Here is a 23,666-nt window from a genome sequence, read left to right as displayed (position 1 = left end):
CTATATCTCGGCAATAATACAACCAAATATCTTATTTTTTTTCAAAGATGAAAATGTATATTTTAATGCCCTGAAAACAGTTTAGAAAAATAGTTTAAGTGTGTAAAAAATCTATTCGCAAAACTAAAATTCTTCAAGAGCTGGATTTGTACAAAGTACACCCAAAGGAAAAATATAGCTCAAAATCTGCAACAGTTGATTTGCTGCAGAAAATGTCACAATTTATAACATTTTTTGCAGCAAGCCCGTAGATCATTTTTGGCCGCGTAATGTGTACACAGCGATCTGCAGTTCTCACCAACACATATAATGCTGGCCCGTCCCCGAGCAACACTCCAAAGAGAAGAATATGTTGATGCTCTTTCACTCTCTTTTCATCAAGCGTCCATGGCGCGGAGGTAGCGTGTCGGATCAATAAGCAAGAAGTTGATGGTTTAATCCTCGTTCTGATAAGGGTTTTTTTGTGTGAAATACAACCAAAAAGCTGTCGGTAATGTCGATAATTGTCGGTAACGGGCAAAAATGTCATACCCCTATATCGCAAAAAATTCATGAGGACAGATTTCATGCAGAATCTGATATACTTTCATGCCACGATGCATCACAATCATGCGATAGCCGGTGGACATAACTTTAGACAGGGTTGCCAGATCATCAATGTTTTGGACAAATTGGAAAGGTCTTTCAATTACGTAGCAAGCGATGGGTCGGTTGATAGATCCCGACATAGTTTACATACATTCAAGTGAGATCCGGATATTTGTGAAAACACATTTATATACATAACTTTTGAACTATTTATCGAAACTTCAAACAATTTAATAGCGACGTATGGGACCCTAAACCGAGTCTAATGCGACCGGTTTGCTCTAAATCGGTTCAGCCAGTGCTTAATTTTTTTTGGAAATTCTGAGTAATTTTACATATAAGACCAATTTCCAAACCATCACCATTTAAGACTGCAAATTATTGAAAAACATGTATTTTGTCAAATGTTTAAAATTGCAAGGGGTCGTACCGCCGCTCCGTCACGAGATATCGAAAAATAGAACTCGGATTCGTGATCAGAGGCGAAGTTTCTGGCAAATCGAAGAGGGGTCGGAGCAACTTTTTCTATTTCGTGTGAGTAGGCGGAGAATTACCCTAAAGCAAAACAAACATCCCAAAAAATGTAACAACGTGCCGAAAAAAAATAACAATGAGAATTTATTTATCGAAAATTATCAACAAACTTTAAAAAAAAGGAAATGGTTAAAAAATTTACTGAGCTTTTCGAAAGCAAATTACGAATTACGGAAGCAGTCAAAACTCCTTGAAACAATGAGTTTCTGGAAAAATTAAATCAAAGAAGTGTCTTTAACTTGTAAATGCTGCCTCTAATAAAAAAAGGTAAACAAATTTTCGAATGATTTAATATTGACAAAAAATTGTAAAACTGTAGCTTATTTTGCACCATCTCAAACTCTGGCTCATAAGTTGCATTTTTGTCCCCCAATAAAAATAAAAAGATCGAAAGTCGAAAATTCGCTTCTTTTGAATTGCAAGGACAAAATTCCATCCAAAACAAAATATACAAAATTTAAAATCTCGACAAAATTTACGAAGTTCAAAACAAAAAAGGTTCAACTTTGAAAGGGGCACAGAATGATAAACAACAACAAACTAAGAGCGCAGATTCTACGTCGATCGGATGTTGTTTGTGAAACAGTAGGTATAGTGGAGAAGAGATCGCGATCCGACGGGGAAATATTTGCAGCCGTACTGACCTTCGGCATACGTGATTAGGACTGATTTGCGTTTAAAATATATGCGTTTTTGCGACGTTGTGCGAAGTGTGCTTAGAGGATGTTTGAGAACGCAGCAAAGACTGGCTGAGAATTATTTTTTTCGATGTTGACTATGAGGGGGAGAGTTGAGAATATCTAGTTGAAATGCTAAGACGGAAATCCCTTTCGATTTCGGTGTTGAGGTCAGAGTACATCTCTAGCATTTTCAAATTGCGACTTAGATTGTCAACAAAAGCCCTTGATTCTGCCGATGGCAATCTATGCACGGAATTTGAATTTATTCGCTGTTCTCCAAAGACCTAGAACAAAATTGCCAACTTCATGGCCAATGCCCAACCCGTGTGGATCAACGTGTGTGAACGGCCTCTTTGGCGCACCACACCGCAAAGACTGCAGACTTCCAGCAATCAAGTCTGCCCAAACTGATCATACACACGTTGGTTTGTTCGTTCGGTGCATGGTTTCAAGATTAATCATTAGCCTTCCGACCAACTGCAGTAGTCGGTCGTGAGGCAAGTTCGCCAAGACTCGCAAAACTGCAGTTTGCCCGTTAATCAACGACGACGAATGCAACCAACTCGCGCGCGCAGCCTTTAAGTTTAGAGGTTAGAAGAGAAGGCATTCAACCCTTCTAAGTTCGCGTACGGTTCTAAAGCCATCATCATCGCCACCATCAGCAGCAGCCATGTGTCGTGTGTAAGAGTAAGGCCGTACCCAGCACCAGCATGGAAACGTTCTGATCAAGAGGCTTTGTGAGCGAAGCTCGGCGACCGAATTGCCTTGAAAATATTCTCCAAGACTTGCAGTCAACCAACAATGTCAACGTCGCGTTGCAGTTTTTCGTTTTCCGATATGCAGCTCGAGTCGTCGTCTAAGCCAAAGGTCCCTCAAGTTTAATGGCATTTGCCTGAAAAAAAAGCCGTTTCGTAACTGTTGGAACACCACACCACCTTATATTATATCTGCAGCAAGTCAAGTCTTCAAGACTTGGCAGATCTCTGGTCTCACGACGGCCAAGTCGACGTTCTAAGCCAGATATAACTATCGATGGCAGATCTTGGCTAACCTAACTCCACCGCGAATCGCAGTCTGTGACTGGTCTGGTCCTGATCTACTCTTTTTGGTGTTGATCTGCAAGAATTGCTAGTTTGCCCTTGCTACCTTTTTGCCAGAGTCGGAGTCGAGGCTGCGCGGTTGAAGAGTGTTGGCTGGATTTGCTAACGCTAGAGATTTTTATTATTTTTATTGATATGGAGACGCACGATACTCAAGAATTCAATCTAAGATTTAATCCAATTTAACGGGTTTAAACATGTAGCCACATTTTTCCTCGCCAATTTACGCCAAGTAATTATCCCTCCAATGCCATCAAGGGCCCGTAATTTGGCCACACCACACCGAGTGGCCCCAGCTCGTTTCACAAACATCCTGTTGCACAACCTCTCTCGCCATGGTTTCGCCGGGAAAAGGTCGCCAAGGCTTGACTCCCAAAAATCGAAAGTTCAACATCGCGCGCCATCCCACAGCAGCGCTTTCTGACCTTGTGTGTTGTGGTTTTTAAGTTGAAGTTTGCGCGGTTGACCAACCGGTGGTCACTCCAGCCTCCAACGGGCGGCGGTCCCCAGGTGCAAGAGCGAGATGGGGAGGGCAGCCTTTTTTTTGGCATCGTGCACCTTTGGACATCCCCCGCCACAGCATCCCGCAAGAGACACGCTCAGGGGGTCGTCCATAAATAACGTTATTTTGATCAAACTTTTGTTTAACAAACCTAAACCACGTCGTTCAGGAATGACCCCCGAAGCAACGCAGATTTCGCTGGGGCCAAACAAAAATTCCCCCCAGGTTTTCATCTTTCGAATCTCTCAAGTACACCCCAAAAAAAAAGGAGGGCAACAACCTCTGAAAAGTTGAGGGCCACACGGCATCGGTGGCCGTTGTGTCCGCTTCGTGGTGGTGGTGGTGGCGGCCATTCCTGTGCGAGCGAGATTCGGACCACGCGGCGACGGCTACGGCAGCGTGCCAACAGAGCCCCAGGGGTTGTATAACGGAAAATGGCGGTCAGCGGTGGTGCCCCCTAGTTTTGCAGCTGCCGTGTGGCGACGATGATGATGATGACGGGGAATTGCACTGAATGCTCAAAATTTGGTTCATTTAATGAATTAATAATTGTGATTTAGTTGTTTCCAAAATTATTGTTAATAACATTTTGCGGCCACCTAGAAAAAAAAATCATGGTAAAATTACATCTGGGAAGGGGTACATCTTTTATGTCAGAAAAAATGTGTAATTTTACCTCTTTTCTGGTGTAATGTCACTTTTTCAGTCTAAATTGAGGTAAAATTATATCATAGAGAAATTCCAGCCCAAAACAGGATTTTTTTACGTACTTTTTTCTCGACCCTCTCCGATTTCAATGAAATTTTGTAGACATGTTATCCTAGGCATATATAAGCCAGTTTTGTGTATATGGAGCCAGTAACACTCGATAATGACATTTGAGAAGGGCGTACGTGTTTTCAATATTTTTGTATTTCGTAATTTAAATATTGCTGTATCTCGAAGCCGTTCCATCGTATCAAAAAGTGGTCAAAGACAAACTTGTAGGAAATTTGGCGGGCTTTCCGAAAAAAAATACACTGAAAGAAAAAAACACTCCACTTTTATGAGATTTTTTGATTTTTAAGTTTAAAAGTTAAATTTGAAAGTGAGCCCACGATTTTTTTTCGCTCAAAATTTTTGTGAAAATAGCTAAGATGTTACAAAAAGACTCACAAAAAATGCAGGATGGAGCAACTGACCTAAAAAAATACAAAAATCATTTACTGAAACTGTTTTATTGAAAAGTGCTCGAAACGTCAAAATTTTCAAAAGCCGAATACGGGAATCCAGACAATTTTACATAAAAGTCTCCATATTGACCATTGTCCTAAGTCCAATCCTTGTGAAGTTACAGCGGTTTTAAAAATAAAAATGTTGAAAAAATTGGTTTTTTTATGGTTTTTGGCAATTTCTATATGATGGACTTGATTTTTCAGTATAGAAAATATTTTAACTTGACCACCGCTCGTCCAATTTCTCATTATATTGTCTATGACCACTTTTCAAGATCGTTTTTTCTCGTTATTTTTGATGATTTAAGCTAATTGACTATCCAGGTTACTACCATCCATTGAACTAAACTGAAAAAAATATTCTGTTTTCAGTTATGAGCAAAGTTAATAGATTATATCTGTAAGCCCATAATTCCAATTGAAATGTGCTCAAAGACAATCTTATGGGAAATTGGACGAGCTTTCCGGTTAAAATATTTTCGAGACTGAAAAATCAAGTCTGTCATATAGAAATTCCCAAAAACCATCAAAAACCCTATTTTTCAACTTTTTTATTTTGAAAACCGCTGTAACTTCGCAAGGATTGGACTTAGAACAGTGGTCAATATGGAGACTTTTATGTAAAATTGCCTGGAAAATCGATTCCCGTATTCGGATTTCAAAAACTTTGACGTCTAGAGCACTTTTCAAAAAAACGTTATCAGTTTATGATGTTTGTATTTTTTTAGGAGAGTTGCTCCATCCTGCATTTTTTGTGAGTCTTTTTGTAACATCTTAGGCTATTTTCACAAAAAAAAATTGAGCGAAAAAAATGATGGGCACACCATTGACTTTTAAACTTAAAAAAAATTATAAAATCTCATAAAAGTGATGTGTTTTTTTCATTCGGTGTATTTGTTTTTTTTTCGGAAAGCCCATCAAATTTCCTACAAGTTTCGATAAACAGCGATATTTAAATTACGAAATGCAAAAAAAATATAACACTCACGCCCTTCTCACATGTCATTATCGAGTGAAACTTTCTCCACACACACAAAAATTGATTACCTAAGCGTTGGATAACATGTCTACAAAGTTTCATTGAAATCGGAGAGGGTCGAGAAAAAAGTACCTAAAAATTTCCTGGTTTTGGGATGTAAAAGTAAAGTTATTTGTTTGATACAAATCCATAAAAAAATCAATTTTTGATGCCACAAAATCCAATCTTATAGCATGATTCAACAAAATATAAATTTACAACAAAAAAAAAATTGTCCTACCAAAAATTAGAATAATTAAGTTTCAATGTTACTTAAAACTTGTAGTTGAGCAGTTCTCTACTGAATCGGTCTTTTTTCTTTAATATTATTTTTTTGTAATTTTTAATCCGGCTGAAACTTTTTTGGTGCCTGCGGTATGCCCAAAAAAGCTTTTTTGCATCATTAGTTTGTCCATATAATTTTCCATACAATTTTGGCAGCTGTCCATACAAAAATGATATGTGAAAATTCAAAAATCTGTATCTTTTGAAGGAATTTTTTGATCGATTTGATGTCTTCGGCAAAGTTGTAGTTATGGATATGGACTACACCGAAAAAAATTGATACACGATAAAATTTTTTTGGTGATTTTTTATTTAACTTTTTGTCTCGAAAACTTGGTTTGCAAAAAAACTTTAAATGATTTAAATTTTTTGAAAATATTTTTTTCGAAAAGATTGGAAAATTTCACGATTAAGATTATTTTAAGATTGTAAATCGGACCATTGGTTGCTGAGATATCGACATTAGAAACTGGTGGGTTGTTTGGGTGAGACTTAGAAAACATCAATTTTCTTGTTTTGAAACCTTTGCATGGCAATATCTCAGCAACTAAGGGTCGTATCAACAAAGTCCGAAGAAGCAAAATATAGAGAATTTTCTCAGCTTTTCAAAAATATTTTTTCCAAAAGTGTGCAAACATGTGCACTAATTTAAAAAAATCAATAACTGCGACTATTTTGAAAAAAGTTTCATAAAAATGGCTATAACTTGAAAACGGTGCCTTTTATAAAAATTTCACAAAAGTACTTTTTGATTGCAAATTCAATTTTACATCAAAAAATGAAATTGAAAAAAATTTGCGACCAATATTTCGATTTCTAGAAAAAAGTTGTATTGATTAAAAAAATCATAACTCGGTCAAAGATTTTTTGTCCATTCTGGAAATTTCTGAAAAGTTGGCATTTGATGTCCTCTAAAACATATCAAAAAATAAAAAAAATTAAAAAAAGTGTTTTTTTTTGCAAATCAAGTTTTAGTGACAAAAAGTTAAATATAAAATCACCACATTTTTTTTCAGTGTTGTCCATATCCATACCTACAACTTTGCCGAAGACACCAAATCGATCAAAAAATTCCTTCAAAAGATACAGATTTTCGAATTTTCACATATCATTTTTGTATGGACAGCTGCCAAAATTGTATGGAAAATTATATGGACAAACTAATGATGCAAAATAGCTTCTTTGGGCATACCGCAGGCACCAAAAAAGTTTCAGCCGGATTAAAAAATACAGAAAAAATCGAATGACCGAAATCTCAGAGAATTGCTCAGTTAGAAACCTAATTTAAATTATTTTTAGTGTAAAAATTCTGTGAGATTTCGGTCATTCGATTTTTATTTGTATTTTGTAATCCGACTGAAACTTTTTTGGTGCCTTCGGTATGCCCAAAGAAGCCATTTTGCATCATTAGTTTGTCCATATAATTTTCCATACAAATTTGGCAGCTGTCCATACAAAAATGATATGTGAAATTACAAAAATCTGAATCTTTTAAAGGAATATTTTGATCAATTTGATGTCTTCAGCAAAGTTGTAGGTATGGATATGGACTACACTGAAAAAAATGATACACGGTAAACAACAACAACAACAAATTTTTGGTGATTTTTAATTTCACTTTTTGTCACTAAAACTTGATTTGCAAAAAACACTATTTTTTATTTTTTTATATGTTTTAGAGGACATAAAATGCCAACTTTTCTGAAATTTCCAGAATGGGCAAAAAATCTATGACCGAGTTATGATTTTTGGAATCAACACTGATTTTTTCAAAAATCGAAAGTTTTAGTGACAAAAAGTGAAATTAAAAATCACCAAAAAAATTTTTACCGTGTATCATTTTTTTTCAGTGTAGTCCATATCCATACCTACATTTTTGCCGAAGACAAAAAATCGATCAAAAAATGCCTTCAAAAGATACAGATTTTTGAATTTTCACATATCTTTTTTGTATGGACAGCTGCCAAATTTGTATGGAAAAATATATGAACGAACTAATGATGCAAAATGGCTTCTTTGGGCATACCGAAGGCACCAAAAAAGTTTCAGCCGGATTAAAAAATACGAAAATTAAAATTAAAGAAAAAAAAAACCGATTCCGTAGAGAACTGCTCCTGTGTCAAACGCGTTTTGACCTGAAATCGCTTTGGCCAACTGTCGCACTTACATAAATTTTTAAGCTGTGTCAAGATAGCACGACAAGACTGAAACTTCTTTCGTATGAAGAGCGACAACATTGCACAGAGTTTTTTTCGGGTTTTTATTGAATATCTCAGGATTGAAATCGAATTTTGGGTGTCTGTGAAGGTCAAAATGTGAGGCATTGAGCTGCACAAAATGACGTCCTTAACTCAATTTGACCCAAAATTCACATATGACAAGTGAGCACGACAGCGACGATGAACCGGTTGTTGCCTTCTTGAAGCCACTGTTGTGTTACAATCATTGACGGGGTCTTTTTAGGGTCCCAAACAACCTCCCAAAATTACCTCGAAGAATTGAGACAAAGTTTCAATTGCTTCATTAGTTGCCGGAAAAAGACCCATATCCTTTCTCAATCATAAAAAAAAGTTGAATAAAAATAGGACAATCTGCAGTTTTCCGTGGACCACCGCCACCTCGTCGAGTTTAAGGTGGTGGTCAACTGTTTTTTTTTTCGCTACCTCTCCCTGTGGTTCCTATACGAACCGGCCACCATCATCCAAGTTCAGACCACGTCGCGTCGGTCAATTTTCGGGGGCCCAACTTGAAAACGACGAAATTAATCTCAACTGACCGTCGCGTCGACCGACCGGCAGCTCAAGATTTTAAGGCAAGTAACACTCCTTGGGCGGAAAAATAAGACGAAGCCGGGGACCGGGCATGTTTTAACGAAACGCACGTTCTACATAATTACTGAGTGTTTGTGTGTGTGTGCGGCAGTCAGCCGAGGTTGCATAACTGCATCATTCATAACATTCACGACGACGACGACGACTGACTTCGTAGTTGATGTCGTTGTAGTTGACGTTGGGCATTTTTTTGTGTTGTGCGCGTAGATGCAACTGGCAAATTGCTCATGCCCTCAACGGCAGCGACGGTGTGATTGACAGTGTGACGTGTTTGTAAATAAAGTTGTAAAGAAAGTGACAGAATTTCCTTAAAGATATTTCAAAAACTGAAAAAAAAAATAAATGCAAAAACATCAAGGCAATTAAAAGCGTGTTTCAATTCAGCAACATACTAAAATAATTGACTCAATCAACAGTTCAATTAGCACCATAAAATCCACGTAATCTCCCTGGTGGTCATACGAGCCCTTCGAACCAGAAGACCATGGAGTACCCGCCAAAGACTGCGCCCACATATGGATTTGCCCTTTACCCGGCGACAACAGCCACCCCGGCCCAGAGTTACCTTCAAATCAGGCTAAACTTGCTGAACTTGTGAACAGTTATTAAACGAAATGAAAAGTCGCCAGTCGCGCGGCCTAGGTCTCCCCCCGTTAAGACTCAACCTCAGAGATTAACCACCGGGCCAGGCAGCTGTGCAGAAATTGCTACTGCGAATGTGTGGTATGACTTGACTATCTCGAGTTGCACAATAAATTTCGGTTTCAATGACGCTCGGTCAATGTTCCCTGGCGGTGGTGCGCTGGCAGTGCTCACGTTTTTCAGCATCCAGCTGGCATACTCTGCTGCCGCGGTAGGTCTACTCGGAGCCACACGCTGGCTCTGGCTGGCTCTTTGCATTGCATACACATGTGTAACAGTACCTGACCGGTTTCGGAATGCCGCACGGAAAATGAGCTTTTGAACTTTGGAGCTCGATTTCCGACTTGGTGGTGGTTGTTTGCAGGATTTTAAGAAAAACATCATGCGTCTCCATGATCTGAGGTACATCTAACCCTAATTAGGAAAATCAATTTTGGGACCATCCATAAACCACGTGGATACCTTAGAGGTAGGGAGAATTTAGCGGTTGTCCACGCTCCATACAAAAAAAATGTTTGTATAGAAATGATCCACGACGGCGGGGAGAGGGGGGGGTCTGAGTGATCTCAAAAAAGTGTACCCGTGGTTTATGGATGGTCCCTTTGCACAAACGAATGTAGATCATGAGTCATTCTGAGAAGCCAGAGTCGAAGTTGGAATTTGTTCGGTGGAATTTTCGGAAAGCTGAAGTTGGAGTCCGAGTCGCTGAACCTCCAAAAATCGGAGCTGTTTTTCTTCTTTAAAAAAAAGCTTTTTTCATTTCAGAGGAACTCCGAAGAGATCGTAAAACATGTTTTAACAATGAATATTTGGGTGGTCCAAATCCTGGCGTTTCGTAAGATTGTAAAATTGTTGGATAAAATAATTTAGAAAAACGATCTTTACAAGTAAACATCCGGAGTGAAATTTGTAATTTTTAAATGAAAATAGCTTGTTTTCAATAAAGTTTAAAGCAAACCCGAGGCAAAATAGAAACAATATCGAACAATCGTGTAAAGTCAATACTGAATTTTCTTTTATAATTTTTAATGTTATTTTTATTTTTATGACCAATAAGGCCGTTGCAAATATTTTTCAAAATTTATGTCACCCTCCCCCCCCCCCCTTTGAAGTTGGCATAAATAATCAAGGGGGGGGGGACTTCAAAATTTTAATGAAATTTAAAATTTAATCAACTGAAAACCAGTTAAAATGCATTTTACTGCGTTTATAATCATATTCAGCTTGTTTGAACTCCTTTGAAAACATTTTAAATCTTCATGAAATACCAATGCCCGAGCAGACGGAAATAACGTGGGAATAACATTTTTTGGTATTTGAAAATGTTATAAGTTATTTATAACAAAATTTGTTATTCGTCGTTATGATTTTTTTGTTATTGGATTGTTATTGTAATAACAGACTAATAACATTTCCAGTTATTTTTCGAACAAATCTTTGTTATTATTTTTTGTTATTTTAACAACTAATCCGATCACCTCAATAACAATTGGAGATATTCCTCCATAACAAAATATGTTATTCCCAAGTTGTTTTGGCTTCCAACCAATATCAGACCAAAAACAAATTTTGTTATGATAACAAAAACTGTTATTAAACTCTTATGCAAAAAATGATTTTGCATGAATATTCCATAACACTTTTTGTTATTTTGACTGTATTTGTTATTGAAATGGCATGAATTTAGTTATTACCGTCTGTTCGGGAAACTTAAAAAAAACAACTTTCAAAAGGTAATTTTATCACATTAATTTAAGCCCATTTCATGGGCAAATAAATAGCCACAAGTAAATTGGTCAAAATTATTTCATAGTTCTAGCCAATTTTAGTAAAGTCCCTTAGGCCGATGCAAATATTTAAAAAAGTTTTTGTCCCTCGGCCTAGCCGAGGTCAAGGGGGTAAAAAATAAAAAATATAAAAATTTAAATAACAAGCCATAGTCTACACATTTAAATGAAAATGTGTTTTAAAATGCATTTACACTTGTTCAGTTGTTTTGCAATCATTAGTTTTCAAAAAATCTAAGATCTGACAAAAACAAAAATTGTATCGAAAAAAAAGATTTTGCATCGAAAATTTTCAAAAAATCTTAAGATTTTTTAATAATCCCAAACATGCTAAAAATGATTTAAAACGCAGAAGAATGTATTTTAATTTGATTTCAGCTGGTTGCACTTGAATTTTCATGGAAATTTTGAAGTTTATTGTAAAAATATTTTTTTTGCCCCCTGATTTTTCGGGCCAATTTTGAAGGGGGGTGACAAAAACTTTTAAAAATATTTGTACCAGCCTTAGGGGGTGTATTGAATAATAAAAAAAAAATCAACTCTCAAAATTTCAACTTTTTAGAATAATTTTAGCTTAAGGACCCCATTTCATGGCCAAATTAATGAACCCGACTAAATTGGACAAAATTATACCAAAGATCTAAACATATTTAACAAAAGAAAAAATAATAACGGATTGTGTTATGGACACTGAAAAACTTTAAAGTTAACTTTAAAGGAAATTTCCATTTGTGCGATTTATGGTAATTTTATTTCTAAGTCAGAATACCGAACGAATAACAAATTTTGTTATTAGGAGAGTTTTTGAAATGTATAACATTTCCTCTTATTAGCGTGTTATTAAACATTTTCAATATAATATCACTTCAATACCAAATCTTGTTATTTTATCAGTAACTGTTATTATTTTTTCTTCTTGAAGTTGAAGTTCCGGATAAAATAATAACACTTTTTGTTATTTTAACAGGATTTGTTATTGAAATATTATTAATTTTGTTATTACCGTCTGCCCGGGTGCACAGTCCCACGAAAAGTTTTTCTTTGCGAAAAAAAAATCGGTCAATACCTCGATATTTTCGAAACTAATGATTGGAAAGCAACTTTACGCCTGTAAAATGCATTTTAAAACACTTTTTTCACCCAAATTTTAAAACCAAGGCTTGTGGTTTCAATTTTTATTTTTTTTTTAATTTTTTTTGGTCAGAGCCGAGGGACATGAAATTCAAAAAATATTTGCAACGGCCTAAGACATTTTCTGAAAGTTTTTATCCCATCTTCAAAAATTTTACTCAAAATAACCAGTATAAAAATTTAAATTTATCTTAGCGAAACTATGAATGCTTGTCAACTTATTTTGATGTGTTTTGCGATGTTTAATTTCTTCTATAGTCCAATCATGACGATGACAAGTACAGGACTTGAAGTATATTTTAATTAGTTCATATATTATGATATTATGCTAATATTTGCGAAGCATCATAGTAAGGACATTTAAGGCATGCTTTGATACTCTATGAATAATTATTTTTAAATCAGGATTATAATTCGAAATTAAGATTGATTTCCAAATTTGTATAATGGATATTATTATTTGGATCTAAAGGGATCTAAATAAAACTGTGACCTAAAACCAACTTTAATTTTACAGGAAACAGCAGCCTCAGAAATTTTCTGAAAAATTATCTGTTTTCAGAAAAAAATATATATATAATTTTGTTTCTGAAAAAATAAATACAAATCTTTGAGTTATTTTATTGATTTTATGTGAATTTTTAAACATTCCAATTTATTCCAATGCATTTAATAGAAACGAATAATACTCATAGCATAACAAAGCCGAAAAACTTTCTTTTACACCACCCACCATAAAGTGTTACGTAATATTTGAATGAACCAAATGCACAACACAAAAGTTGAAATATGCACAATGCTATTTTATCCAGACAGTTTGAAACGATTTTCCAACAAAAAAAATGTCCTCGCTAAACACTAATATATCTACCTTTTCAACTTTTTCAATAATTTATCCTTCTCAAAACAATTGCACTAACGATCGCGTACGCAAACAGTCTACACAACAACCTAAGCAGGCGACGAAACTTCAACAACTGTGCAACCTAACGGTTTGCTGGCTCGCAGTGACAGTGATTCGGAACGAACCTTGGCTTGTACCGAATGAACGCACCTCGGTACACACGCTGGGTTCATGCCACGGTTGAGTGCCAGACACTAAACCGAGGAGATGAACTGAGTGCCTTGGCACGCTGGTACGATGAACCAAAATACCAATACATAAATGGGTGCAGGTTCGTACCGAAGCTAGAAAACCAAACCCTCGGTGTGCTTTGTCACTGGCGCATGGGAAGCTTGCTTACTAGTTTCTGCGATAAAGTGATCAAATTGAATCAATGACGTCAAATTTAACTTCATTAGAAAAAAAAAATACAATTCAATGTTTCTACACCGAGAACTGGGTTTCGGTTTACGAGAGGATAAAGAGCATGGTTCGGTAGTAAAATGGCACTGTGAACGGACGTAGAGGTTAAATCCCGAAATTACCGAGAGTACTTTAGTCGTGGGTTCATCTTTCAAATAAAAAAAAATCACTCTTAAAAAAAATGTGTCGATAACGAGACTTGAACCCGAGACATTTGACATAATGAACTGCGCCTTTGCCGTATCGGCCACCATAGTTCGGTGATTAAGTGGCGGTCATTTGTTTATATGAGCCACTCAATGAGATGAACTGTTTTAATGAACGAATGAACACGCTTTGTTGTTGTTGTAGCGCGAAAGGACGCATGGACTTTAACTTTGGGTGTACAACTAAGTTTATAGGCTTATGATAAAATTTATATTTTTATAAATATGAGACAACAAAACAAATTGTTCGCTCTACAGCATTACACATAAAAAAGTAATAATCCAACTGCGTGTAAAAGGCGTAGGTTTAAAATAAATTTTGTATTATTTTATGAAATTTTATGTAATACTACACACTGAAATATGTAGCCCATCAGTATGGAAAACCTTTCCATTTCTCATCGTTGTGATAGCCGAGCGGGCTAAGGCGCCAGTCCTTGCTGATGGTGCTGGGTTTGAATCCCGTCCGATGTAACTTTTTTTTTGTGTTTTACCTTCGGACGTCAACCAAATATTTCAAGACAATCTACAGCGGTAAATCAAAATCAATTCAACAATACAACTTAGGTATGCGAATGTTTGATTTTTGAGGCAATTGCAAACCTCTTTTTACATCTAAGCATTTGAACTGACGACCATTGGATTGTGAGTCCAACTGCATACAGCGACTCTGACGAGACAGGAACCAGGAAGACGACACCTACACCTAGATTAAGCTGACGACCTAACCTCTAGGTAAGACAGGGGCCAACATTTTCTTTGATCAAAGAAATCCCCTAGAAAAATGCCACCGGGGCCGACTGGGAGCGAACCCAGACCAACTGGGGTGAGATGTAACCATGCCTATGATTAATTTTATTATAATATATATTTTTTCATTTGTATTTTTTTTTGCCACCAAAAACAGTGTTAAGTGTTATCTTAGCAGCCTTTAAAAATATCTGCAGATGTACAAATATTTGAATCGGACTATTTTTCTAAGGAAATTTGAAAAATGTTTGAATCGGCTAACTTTTAACCTAAATTTTTTTTGAAGTTCTTAGTGTGAAATGGTCCAAGAATACGATAATTCCGTCCGTTTCCTGATTCAAACTTGTTTTTATTGAGAAAAAAAATATTACACTTTTAGGTTATTTAAATAATTAAATTTGTCATGTTTTTCATAACCTGAAGTTTACATACAATTCTAGAGTTTTTTTTTAATATGTCCTATGAACATATGAAAGACAATAACTTATGAGACCTTTTTTTTAAAAAAAACTCTGGAATTGAAACTTTAAAAAAATGAAAACTACATCTTGAGCTACTGTGCACAATTCTTTTTTCAGCTTGCAAAAACAGTTTCAATTCAGTCTAAACTTAAAAATTACATTGAATAATTGATATAAAATATAAAAAAAACTGTTATATTTGTTAATTTCTTTTATACTATGAATCCACAATCTTTATGCTCCATGCTAATTCTAACGATCCTGTCTAGATCCGGATTTTTCATGGCCACACGTCCATCGGTCCCGTCGAAATTTGCACACACTCACACACGCACATGTTTCAACAACTGCGGTGAACGAATTACCCTCACCTCAATGCATCCAATAACATTATGCGACTGCGGCGACTTTTGAGATCGATTCGGTTTTGTGTTAGACAAATCCACAAAAATTAGACTTGGTAAACAACGCCAGCCAGTCAGAGTTTGTCAGTAAATAAATCTTGGACTATTTCCAACGTGATCCAAGTTGGTGTTAGTGGGTTTGTGTGCATTTTTCGTTAATGTGTTAGTGGGAGCGTTTTAATTTTTTTGGGAAGTTTAAATACCTTATCAAGAAATTCGGCAACATTTTGTCCGGTTGTCTCTTTAATTCGCCGGCTCGGGTGATGTACCTGGAAGTAAAAACGGAAAGCAAAAATAAATAAACACAAATACAAATCAGTTTGGGAACATAAAGACAGCGACAAAAAATAAATGTTGTTGGTGGCCCGCAAAAAAAAGTGTAAACCAGCACGAACAAATGTAGGTCAATACTTGGTTTGCTATTTTTGCTTACGTTAAATTTTATAAATAATTTATTGTTGTTATGCATAGTGAAGCGAAAACGTAAATACACACACACACACACACACCAAGTCATGACAAGCCAAGTCAGTGAGGCAGAATATGCGTCACCGGTTTCTTCGGTTGACTCCTATGCTCAAGGGGTTGCAAATCTTAAAGGCACGTTATGCATGCAGCGACGAAACGGCGAGTCGAGAGTGCAAGAAATCAATTCTCGCGACCAGAATGTTTATGCAAAACAGGGTTGCACTGCTGCCAAATGCAATGCTCGCGGATCAGTGCACATTCGCACGAAGCTTCGAGAACATATCAAAAAGAGTGATGTTTATTTATCAGTTGGGTTTGATATGTTTTAGACTTTCAATTCAAGGACTTTGGACCATGGTTCGACCGGTGAAGAATGCATTTTGAATTTGAATAATGGGTTAGGAACATAAAAGTGTGGATTGATTGCTTTTCAATAAATAATGTAGAAATTTGCAAAAAAAAATCAACTCCATTTTTCGATGTAAAATGCAATTTGCCAACCGTTTTAAAGTTAAAGCCATTTTTAGATAACTTTTTAAAAAAAAGTCGCAGTTATTTTTTAAAAATAAGTGCCCTTGTTTGCTCACCTTTGAAAAAAATATTTTTGAATAGCTGAGAAAAGTCTCTGCATTTTGGTTTTGGACATACGTGAAATTTTCTGATTTTGTCGAAAACAATATTTTCAAAATGTTTAAATCAAGACTAGCATGCCATGCACTTAATATTACGCTGAGATATCGACTTTAGAAAATGGTAGGTTGTTTGGGTGAAACTTACACAGAAAAAAAAATCATGGTAATATTACATCTGGGAAGGGGTACATCTTTTATGTCAGAAAAAAAGGTGTAATTTTACCTCTGGAAATGTGTAATTTTACCTCGTTTCTGGTGTAATGTCACTTTTTCAGTCTAAATTGATGTAAAATTATAACATAAAAGAGGTAATATTCAACCTTCCAAAATTACAGCTTCTAAATTTACATTATTTTTTACTGTGTAGAAAACATCAATTTTCCCGTTTTTAAACATTTGCATATCTCAGCAACTAAGGGTCGTATCAACAAAGTGCAGAAAGCAAAATATCTCAGCTTTTCAAAAATATGTTTTTGTTCAAAGGTGGGAAAACATGGGCACTTAATTAAAAAAATAAATAAATGCGACAAAAAAGCAACTTGAAAATGGCTTCAACTTAAAAACTGTGCACTTTATGAAATTTCACTTAAGTACTTTTTGATAGCAAATTCGATTTTACATCGAAAAAAGATGTTTAAAAGTTTTTGCGATCAATATTTCGATTTTTTGGGAACAATCGGTATTGATTCACAAAATCATAACTCGGTCAAAGATTTTTTGCCCATTCTGGAAATTTCTGAAAAGTTGGCATTTTATGTCCCCTAAAACATATCAGAAAATGAAAAAACAGTGTTTTTTGCAAATCAAGTTTTAGTGACAAAAAGTGAAATTAAAAATCACCAAAATGTTTTTTACCGTGAATTATTTTCTTCAGTGTAGTCCTTATACAATACCTTATATAATACACGGTGCTCAAAATACCGTTATTATGAAAAAATACGCATTCCAAGATTTTGGGGTCTATCGATTCCTTACACTCTGTGCAAAAAATAAAAACATACGCTGATGTAGTTTTCGAGATACAGTCCTTTTAACATGTTACATCCGATTTTCAAGAAAACCAAAACAATCTATACAATTTAATCAATTCAAAGTATATGCAATTCGAGATAATGATGTTTTTTTCTTCATATGACTGTCAAGTATCTCTGGGCCAATTTTCAGAAGGTTTGCTGATGTAGTTCTTGAGATATAGCCACACAGCAAAAAATAATGTAAATTTGGAAGCTGTAATTTTGGAAGGTTGAATATTACCTCTTTTCTGATGTAAATTTACCTCAATTTAGACTGAAAAAGTGACATTACACCAGAAAAGTGGTAAAATTACACATTTCCAGAGGTAAAATTACACCTTTTTTCTGACATAAAAGATGTACTACTTCCCAGATGTAATATTACCATGATTTTTTTTTCTGTGCATTTTAAAATGTTATTTCCGACGTTTTCTAAGAAAATCTATAAAATCAATAAATTTTCAGCATTTTAAAGAACATGAATTTCGAGATAATGATGAATTTAGCTTCACAAGATTGTCAAGTATTTCTGGGCCAAGTTTCAGAAGGTTGCTGATGTAGTTTTTGAAACACAGCCACATAGCAAAAAATAATGTAAATTTGGAAGCTGTAATTTTGGAAGGTTGAATATTACCTCTTTTATGATGTAATTTTACCTCAATTTAGACTGAAAAAGTGACATTACACCAGAAAAGTGGTAAAATTACACATTTCCAGAGATAAAATTACACCTTTTTTCTGACATAAAAGATGTACTACTTCCCAGATGTAATATTACCATGATTTTTTTTTCTGTGATATTAAAATATTATTTTCGACTTTTTCTAAGAAAATCTATATAAAAATCGGAAATAACATTTTAAAATGGCTGTATTTCGAGAACTACATCAGCAAACCTTCTGAAACCTGGCCCAGAAATACTTGACAGTCTTATAAAGCAAAATTCATCATTATCTCGAATTGCATATTCTTTGAAATGCTAAAAATGTACAGATTGCTTTGGTTTTCTTATTGAAAATCGGATGTAACATCTTCAAAGGGCTGTATCTCAAAAACTATATCAGCGAATGTTTTTATTTTTTGCACAGAAATGCGCTATGGTGTAAGGAATCTATAGACCCCAAAATCTCGGATAGCATTTTTTTTTTATAAAAACGGTATTTTGAGCACCGTCCATACCAACAACTTTGCCGAAGACACCAAATCAATAAAAAAAATATTTCAAAAAGATATAGATTTTTGAATTTTCATTTATCATTTTTGTATGGATAGCTGCCAAATTTGTATGGAAGATTATATGGCCAAACTAATGATGCAAAATAGCTTCTTTGGGCATACCAAAGGCTTAAAAAAAGTTTCAGCCGGATTAAAAAATACAAAAATTAAAATTAAAAAAAAATACCGATTTCGTAGAGAACTGTTCAGCTATCATTCCACCACTAAAACTTCTCAAAAGAATTCTGTAGTAACCCTGCCCTCGTCATATGGTTTATTCACACAGTAAAAACATGGTAATATTACATCTTTTATGTCCGAAAAAATGTGTAATTTTACCTCTGAAAATGTGTAATTTTACCACTTTTCTGGTGTAATGAAGTTTTCTCAGTCTAAATTGAGGTAAAATTATATCATAAAAGAGGCATTATTCATCCTACTAAAATTACACCTTCCAAATTTACACAATTTTATGCTGTGCACCAAGGATGCCAGAGGTACACAGCTAAAAAAGTAGTAATCTGCGTGTAAAAGGCCTGGGTGTAAAATAAATATTGCATTATTTTATGCAAATATATGTGCATATACCCTGAAATGCAAATACCCTGAAATATGTAGCCCATCAGTATGAAAAACCTACTTGACCGAAATGTCGAGCTCATATATGCGTTTATCCTTGCAGCTTTTCATCGGTCTGATGGCCGAGTATGCTAAGGCGCCAGTCCTTACTGTTGGTGCTGGGTTTGAATCCCGTCGGTTGCAACTTTTTTTTGTGTTTGTATAAAATGTACATGCAGTGTGTAATATTAAGTGTTTATTTTGACGAAGGTGATGTCAGTAGGCTTAGTGATTTTTCACGCTCGAAAATTGCAAATTTCACGGGGACCTCAATTTCAAAACACAAAATTTCACGCAAATTTCGCGGAACATGAAAAATGTTAAAATAACTCTAAAATTCCTACGTTTAAATCACAAAAACTAGTTTTTTTATGCTTCATTGTTTATTATTCTTCAATAAACTTAAAAAATCTTCACTAAACTTGAACGTGACACCAAAAAAAATTGTCTTAATTTTCAAAAAAGTTTCCACATGGTTTATGGATGAGCTTTATATATATTTTGAAACAAAATGTAGAGCATGCGTATTCTCTTTTACTGAACTACTTTTTCCAATATTCCACCAATAAAGCAAAAAAGTTTTCGTCGATTTGCTTCTGGTTTAAAATTTTACATTTTATAAAATTTAATATCAAAGCAATATTTTAAAATCTTGTCCAGCCAAAGTTACTAAAATAAATTAAATTTTCTGCGACATTTAGCCCTTTAAACATATTTTAAAAGTTTTCATCTCACTTTTCAAAAACTAAATTTAAAATTTAGTAGCCAACATTTGTATAATTTTTAACAAAATCGAAATTTTTATTCTAAATGAGAAAAGAAAACAAAAAAGTACTCATTTTTAAGTTTCACGGGAACTATCCACCCAAATAAACAAATATCGTTAAACTTAAACTGGACTCAGAAAAAATGAAATTTTTTTAAAAGGTGATTTCAAAAATATAACATACTCTTCATTTTATTTTGAATGAAACAAGGCTTGATTCTTTTCATTTTTTAACTATACCTTTCAAATAAGATAGCAGTAAAATTTGTATTACAGCAAATGAAAATATTATTCAGTTAGTATCTATAAAACTCAAAAATATGAACATTTCTTTATAAGGTTACTAACAAGCTTTTCAATTGAAAACTAATAAAATTTACTTAAATATTCTTTATGAATGAAAAATTTATTATGTTGTTATTAAAAAAAAGTAATTGAGAAAATTGATAAATTTCACGAATTTCACGCCGTCCACAAAATCGTTAAAAATCACTGTTCCTATATTAGTAATCAAACCAGGGTATTCACTCGTTTAATTCTACAGTAGTTAATATCATTATTTTTAATCCTATTTAAGTTTGATAAATTATTTTTAGAAAAATAGTTACATTTTCACACAAACGTACAATTTCACGGGATTTCGCGGAAAAAGCAAAATTTCGCGGATTTCACGCTGTCCGCGAAATCGTGAAATTTCACTAACCCTAGGCATCACCTAACAAAATCAAACTTATTTTGGGCGATAAATGATGATCAAACATGTTTTTTAAGATGTCACAATGAATTGAATAATAAGATTCGTCACTGAAGAACACTCCACCGGTTATCCCAAAATGACGCTGTAACGACGCTCGGATGACGCAATTCAGGCTGAAGTGATTGCGTTCGCGCGTCCCCCAAAAGTATGCAAAAATGTGTATTTTTTGTATGAGACAAGCCGGATTTACACAACTCTCTATGCTGTTTCCTCTAGCAAGTTAAAGAGAGAGAGGGAGAGTGTGTACGAACTAGTTTATCGATTAGCATTGGCCACCAATAGTGGATCCAGTGATGGGAAATGTCACAAAAACTAAAATTGAAAAGGCGCTCAAAAATCAGAGTATGAAGAGTTTTTCCCACCACTTGATACCGTTCACAACAGCTGGAAGGGAGAGAGAAGAAAAAAAAGCTCGAAAAAAGCGTTTAAGCTTTCGTGGCCATCGGCAGCATAAACATTAGCTCCCTCCCCAAAGTGTAGTTCAGAGAGCCAACACACACAGAAAATGCTTCACTGAGAGTGAGAGCGAAATATACGAACGAAAAAAAAAAGTGAGCGCGATTTTATAGAGAATAGTTATTGCGGCAGGTCGACGACCCTTCACCTACTTTCGAGACGATGACGACGACGACAACGACGAAGACGGGGTTTTTTTCGGTTGAACTTAAACTATTCACGGTGGAGAATTGTTAAGCGCAGAGAGAACGACGAATCGTGAGCAGGAAAAGCTCCCATTTCGTAACTTGGGATAATGTTAGTTTATTCGTTTTAGTTTTAAAGCCATAGATGTAAAAAAAAATCAGTGAGGTTAACTCAATTAAATAATTTTACATTCTAAATTGCCAGACAAACTCAAACCAACTGAACACAACCGGTTTCAGACCTTGGAAAATTTCCCGATGTGTCATAGTGTAAACAACAACCTTACTTCCACTAACTGCTGGTGAACGCGTTGGTAGTGTGAGGGCTGTTAATTAATTTGATTTACTCCAATAGTAAACGGTTTGTCACGCTTCAAAAGAAAGTGAAAGCATTTCGGTGGGATGATGGTGCGGTAGTGTGATGGGCATGGTTATAGTGTCATGAGTGTTTGCCTACATGTAAATTAGTTTTACAGAAAACGTAGGGTTTCCGTTTGAGGCGATTCGTTCCTACATTTGCTGAAAATTATTAAAATTTTAAAAGTTATCGTAAACCGAGATGTCATCGATAGAATTTTAATCTTTTTCCAAATATAGGGTAGGCCACAAAATGTACATGTACAATATTGGTCAAACATTATTTATCACATTGGACGATTTCGACGATTTTTGTATAATATTTCCAGATGTAATATTACCATGATTTTTTTGACAGTGTATGGTGAAAATTTCAATAGATACTGTTGAAACCCAAGCAAATTCCAGGCAATTGCATTTTGAATGATATGAAAAAAAAAGTCCAATGGCATAAAATCTTGATCAGTAGTACTATTCAGTACTGTATGCTTTTTTCGTGTTTCGTCATTTATGGGACGACCCCAAAAATCTTTTACTAAGGACTATAGAAACTAAACATTTTCAGGTATTTATTTACTCGACCTTATCCGTTACTAAAGAAACTTTCTTGTCAAGTTATCCTAGGCTCATCAAGGCCATTTTTTTGTATATTGAGCCACCTGCTCACGAAAATAACATTTGATAAGGGTGCAGGGATGGAATAATCGCAAAACAATCAATTTCGCTTGCGAACTTTCTTCACTCGCGAATGAAAGATGAGGCGAATCACGCAAAAGAAAATCGCTCCCGAAATTCTCCAAGAAAATCAATCTGCTGATGATTTTTAGTGAATTTCCTTTTCAGCACTACTTAATCATTTATTTCACTTTGTTTACACACATTGCGCATCTACAACATGTGACAGATTGTTTTATCTCAAAGCCATTGATCCGTATCAAAAAGTGGTCCTAGACAAATTTGTATGAATTTATTTTTAAAAAGATGCTCTGAAACAACAATAATACACGCAATTTTCCATGAAATTTTTCGATGTTTAGACTAGACAGCAGATTATTTTTCAGTATAATTATCTGAATTGAGCAACTCTCTACGAAATCGGCCGATTTCGACCATTTTTATTTTTTGTATTTTTTTATTTGACTTAAACTTTGTGGGGGCCTTTCCTATGACCAAATAAGCTATTTTGCGTACAAGTCTCCATACAATTTTGGTTGCTGTTCATACAAAAATGGTATCTAAATATTCAAACATCTGTAACTTTTGAGTGAATTTTCTGATCAATTTGGTGTCTTCGGCAAAGTTGTAGGTATTGTTGAGGACTTTTGAGAAAAAAAATAGGTACACGGAAAAAAAATCGTAGATTTTTTAATCAACTTTTTTTTTCATTAAAACTCAATTTCACAAAATACGTATTATTTGATTTTCGAGATTTTTTGATATATTTTAAGGGACAAAAATCCGCAACTTTTGAGCCATAGAGAAACATGGTAAAAAAATCTGCCACCGAGTTATGAATTTTTGAAAAAAAAAAACGAAGTTTCATGCAAAAACAAGTTTGACATTATTTTTAATGCAAAATTGAATTTGCAATCGAAAAGTACTTTACAGATTATTTTGATAAAGGGCTCCGTGTTCAAGATATAGCCACCGAAAGTTTGATTTTAGCGAAATATTTGCAGTTTTTCAATTTTTAAAAATAGTGACCATGAGTGAACATTTCTAAAAAAATTTTTTTTGAAAAGTTCAGAAAATTTGCTATA

At 34.8% G+C, this 23,666-nt stretch overlaps 1 protein-coding gene across 1 annotated transcript in view; it reads right to left on the bottom strand.

Moving 5' to 3' along the window:
• The window catches only part of LOC6036879 (hormone receptor 4), a 209,236-nt gene extending 193,528 nt beyond the window's left edge, over positions 1-15,708 (bottom strand). The window contains exon 1 of the mRNA XM_038250507.1: positions 15,643-15,708. The gene's annotated coding sequence lies outside the window, so the exon portion shown is untranslated. The remainder of the gene's footprint in view (positions 1-15,642) is intronic.
• Between the last annotated feature and the right edge of the window lie 7,958 nt (positions 15,709-23,666).

The sequence above is a fragment of the Culex quinquefasciatus genome, chromosome 2, assembly GCF_015732765.1.
Source record: "Culex quinquefasciatus strain JHB chromosome 2, VPISU_Cqui_1.0_pri_paternal, whole genome shotgun sequence".
Classification (NCBI taxonomy): domain Eukaryota; kingdom Metazoa; phylum Arthropoda; class Insecta; order Diptera; family Culicidae; genus Culex; species Culex quinquefasciatus.
Note: the sequence above shows the minus strand (reverse complement) of the source record. Positions and strands in the feature narration are given on the sequence as shown.